Raw genomic sequence first — 5,513 nt, 5'->3', positions numbered from 1 at the left:
TCCAGACGAAAACGGACCATTACGTAACATTGCCAACTGCCAGAAGATAATGACCAAACATTTCTAGTTGAGTCAAAATGCCGTCCAGAAATTGCCACACTCGTTTCCAAATAATCACTAATCACCGCAAAATAGAAGTCGTTTCACAATTTACCGTGATTTCCTGTGTATAAATCCACGGTCCTCGTTAGGAAAACATTTGAATTTCTTAGTGTGGATTATGGGTATATATTACGAATACTTATCAATATTCTCGGTAAGTATAATAAATTTATCACTTTCACCGACAATATGCATAATACCCAAAACTTCGTTGGTAAATTTGATAAATACTAAAATATTTATCACTTTTACCGGAGGATATGCATGATAACCAAGTGTCGAAAAACGGAGCAAAGTTGGGCGAAAAAAAAAAACCATCGAAGGATACGGGTAAACCGTTTCACCCGCATTTAATGCTGATTTTTAATGCTGCATTTTTGCTGCTGAATATTGCTCAGTGAATATTGCATTTTGAAGCGTGGAATTATTTTTGTTAGCATCAGGCCAGACAGGGCAACAACTTTCCAACTGGGTTTTAGGGCACATGAGGATTGTATAAAAATTAGTTTTTTTTGCATTGATAATTGTACAACCCATTGCAGTATAAATGACATATCTACACGATATTTGGATACCTTTTCTAATTGAAAGTATGCCTTTAGGAACAATGGTTCGCCAGCAAAATGCCATAGGTCCTGTTACCTATGCTTCCTGTATGTGCATGCAGATTCTGAGAAGGATATGTAAATTCTTGTTCAAAAAAATATTTTTGTGCGGGAATTGACTATGAGCTTGAATTAGAATTACATAAAGGAATTTATAATTATTGATTATTTGACTGTTACGTTTTATTCTAGAACAGACTGGTAAGCTCACAGATATATTTCAAACTGGTGGTGTTTTTATTTTTCGCTGTGTGTCCACAGTACCTACGGTGATCTTACCTTATACTGATCTAATTATCAAAACCTTTCCACAAGTAACTTAACATCTCTAACACCTCAACATTTCTAGAAGAAAATTTTCGATTCGATTTTCCGGATAAAATCAATTATTATCCGAAAACCGAGCACAATTAGGATTTGCCAGTATCCTTACAAACTATTCCCCAAAACAGTACCACTATTCGGAAGGTGTCATTTCTCTTTAATGCGATTGTTTCGAGTATAATGTAGACGATGGTGTAAATATTGTCACGCTTCCTAGCTTTATGAAATGACACTCGCGTGTACAACAGACGCAATTGGTTGGAAATGGGACTCCCTCCTCTCACCCCTCTCTCTCTATCTATCTCTATCTAATGTTTCATCTAATTAGGATGATGGACCATGCGATGGAGAGTCCCGCCATTGCACACAAGTCTTCGAGGTCCGTAACGTCATTCTACGGAGCGAGAGGTTCGGAAAGGACATCGTCTCTCGGATGACGTTAATAGTTAATACTCTTCGCGTAATCGAGTGAGAAATTGACGCACTGGGGAGGGAGGAAGGTAGGTACCTATACAGGTAAGTATTCACGATTCGCGAATACGATGCGTATCAAGGAAAGGATGATTCGATTGCTTAGAAACCCCCTATCGCGTCATTCAATATGTATGAACATAAAATTCAAGTCGGATCTATAACTTTAATCAACGTAATCTATACATTGCACGAAACGAGTTTAGTAATTCCGTATGTAAGATTTAGTGTTCTGGTATTCATTTGAAATTTAGAAGAAGTTCCAAGCGATGTTTGAGAATTTGTGTTGGAATTGCTGACATACTCGTTTATATTTCATTTACGAATCTACAGCAGCGCTTAAAAGTCTTTTGGCAACCATGAATGTGTCTGCAGAATTTGTATTCGAATTGTTTAATGAAATCTATCCTATGCAACATAAACACTAGATTTCATTGCAAACTATTGTCAACAAAACATTGCTTATCTACACTTTGTAAAATCAGAAAAAATTAACTTACGTTTATTAAGAATTCACCAACAAATAAGGCAAATACATGAAAAATACAAAAATGCATTACCTCCTAATGCATTTCGACACACAATGGGTGTTGTCTTCCTAGGAAAAAAAAAAAAATAAGACGCAAGCGTCCAATCAGGACGCGGCATTAAGACTAATGTCTTACATGCAGGCTCTCAGCTTCATTCTGTCCATGACGTTTGAAGTGAACAGACGTACTATTATCCGCTGAGTAATCGGAATTCTTTCTGATAGCACACACTCTCACTACAAAAATGATCCATATCCGGGAACCTAATAGTCTGTGTCTGAGGCTTGTGTTATGTCTACGCTGCCCTCTATTTTTCTCATTTGAAGATGAAAACGAAAAACTGAATGAACGCGTATCTTATAATTTCGTGCGTCTTCAACTAAGCATAGAGGAAACTTTTTATAGGAGAAAACCACGATTTGGAAGGTATATAGATGGCAGCACTTCCTGAAACGTAACATACTCATCCACACATTACAGAAAACTAGTAAGTTCGTAGGATTGTGGAGTGTCTCTGCGTCTATGTCAGTGTTCTTCAACCGTTGAGCGGATGTCCAACAACTACAAAATGGAAACGTGTTTCTTAATTCGTACACCGCGGTAGTGTAGAAGAGCCTATTATACAGATGTCATAATCCAACTTTAAAAGCAGCCTATCAAAGCCCGACGTAGTATATCCAGTCAAAAATTCGACAATACCAGTCAATATAAGATACCGTGGAAACTGGCAGTTTTGTATGACGAATATTTGGAAAAAATTCATCTCCACCGAGACTCGAATCCAAGTCCCCTCATATACTGGACGAGTGTTCTACCGACTAAGCTATACAAACAGACGGGGTATTTCGTCCTTGGAGTGTGATTTTACTGAATGGTACCGCGCACTGGACGGTGGCAGAAATCAGCTAATGGCTCGCAAATGACATCAAGACCACCAGATGGGAACATATATGTAGAGAAAGATGTTATTTTTTTCGAACTATGCGTTTGAAGGTTAATGCAAGATGTAGTGAAAACTGACTGTGTGTTTGCAGAGATATTGATTACTTGGAAAAATTTCCATCTCTGGCTCTACAGGGAATCGAACCTGTGTCTCTCATATGCCAGACGAGTGCTCTACCAACTAAGCTATAGAAACAACAAGGTCGGCCGTCCACTGAAAGCAACAAAAAGTGAAAACAAGTCGCGGAACAAGTATGCATGCTCAAGACTACTATAGCGGACTCGCGAATACACGAGTTTTATTCCGCGATTTGTTTTCGCTCGTTGTAGTTTCCAGTGGACGGCCGGCCTTAGGCTGCGCTCATAGTGGAGGTTACGAGTTACAAGAATTGCTACTAGAAAGGAAAAATCCATAGGGGTGGAGGAAGAGATGTCCACACATGATAAAAGAGTAAGAGGATAGAGAAAATGGCTGTTGGGTTATAAAATGCAAGGGTGTGATGCTGATGATGATGATTCTTCCTTAGAAGAGATAAAGAAAAAAAGGGAGAAACGTACTATTCATCAGATAGCGAAAATCAATAGATCAAGGTGAAAACAAACAGGTTTGTTCAAATTGCGCACCTCGTTGAGTGATCTCTTTCTCTCTTTTGTCTTGCTTCTCGAAAATGTGTGATGTAGAGCGAAACAATATAATTGTTTTCGTCGCTAGTCTGTGTTATGCGCTCCATTACCTCTTGGTCACCGCACTATGTACATAGCCCTGGAATATTTCTCCCTTTGAGCGTAAATACACTGAAGGAAAAAGTATTCTATCGCACCAAGGAAGAAAATACTCTATCTGTTTTTATAACTTGGTTGGTAGAGCACTCGTCCGGCATAAGAGGGATACAGGTTCAAGTTCCGTTAGAGCCAGAGATGAAATTCTTCCAAATAACCAGTATCTCTACGAAACACACAGCCAGTTTTGTCACTGTATCCTTAACAAGTGGAGAGTACATCTTTTTCTACAGCTAATACAACTATTAGCTGAACCGGACTAGGATGAACCGGATTAGGGGTCACATACCTGTTAACATGGGGAAAAGTTGAAATATTATTAAAAATACTATTTAACCATTGATTTATTAGAAAGTTTTTCACATATTCTTGATTAAATAGACTACCCTATGCTGGTATAAAATTTTGCATATCTCTGATACTTAATTTCTTGAAAAATTTCAAAAACATGCATTAAAAACAGCTTGTGTGCATGATAAAATGACATGACATCAATATATCCATATAATATTGAAACTAAAATGAAGAAAACGGTTAATTTTCCATAAAATGAACTAAAAGATATCAGATCCATTCATAAATATTGGATTCATAAAGAAAATACATTTTTTTTTTGAATTTTTTAAAATTTAAATTTTAAATAAGAATTAATCAATGCAATTTCAATTTTTTAGTTCATTTTATGAAATGAACCGTTTTTTCGTCAGTTTAATTTTAATATTGTATGGTTATATTGATGTCATGTCATTTTATCATGCGCGCAAGATGTTTTTAATGTATTATTTTGAAATTTCTAAAAAAATTAAGTATCAGAGACATGTAAAATTTTATACCAGCATAGGATAGCATATTTAATCAGAAATATGTGACAAAATGCCTAATAAACCAATGGTCAAATAGTATTTATTAATGATAACTTTTTAAAATTTAACTTTTTCTTATGTTGAGAAGTATGTGACCCCTACAAAAAGATCTCGAATGATGCAGCAGACGCCCACTCGTAACTACACATCTGAAAATGACCGCCGTGGATTCGATCAAAATGTCTATAAGTGAAAATGGATGTTATATTTCTATAGATAAAATAAAGTATATAAGAGATTTCCTGAAACAAGATAAAATGAATTAACTTCTTCACAGAAGTAGAAAAGTTTCAGGCAAACAATAGGAAAACTCAAAGACATGAATATATATCGTCATCATCTGAAAGAAGAAGGAAGAAGTGGATTCTCGAAAAATAAAGGAAAAATTCAATAATGGGGGGAAAAAATAAGAAGATTGATCGGATCTTATTTATCTGGAGAAATGCTTAATGGCCTCCATCCAATCTGGAGGAAGTTCGCAAGAACTTCATTTGATCTGAAATTGTCTGGAGAATAGCACATGCTGGGAAATAGTCAGTGATAATAATAGAAGAAAAAAAAAAGTAAGAAACGTTGAAGTCGTCAAGCGTGTATAAGAGCTCAGATCAACGATAAATTTCAATTAGCGCCGACTTCGAAGTGTCTTTTATTTGTTTACTTTTTTTTTTCGAAAGAAATAGATTTTTCCGAAGTTTATTCCTTTTTCGCAGAAAAGGAAGAAGAAGAAGTATTTAGGAGCTTTACTCATCTATTTATTGCGTTGTTTGCGAGAGAAGAAGCTCAATCAGATAAGCGCAATAATGCGAATACTAATGCACATTTGAATAAATCGGATTTTAGGTCTGGTTTTTGACTAGTTTCTCTTTGGATCTAAATTTATTTATAATTAGATCATT

The sequence above is a fragment of the Pholcus phalangioides genome, unplaced genomic scaffold, assembly GCF_987345545.1.
Source record: "Pholcus phalangioides strain wild (caught in Gottingen) unplaced genomic scaffold, Ppha-v1.0 ptg000001l_1, whole genome shotgun sequence".
Taxonomy (NCBI): domain Eukaryota; kingdom Metazoa; phylum Arthropoda; class Arachnida; order Araneae; family Pholcidae; genus Pholcus; species Pholcus phalangioides.
This window is presented reverse-complemented; position numbering follows the sequence as displayed.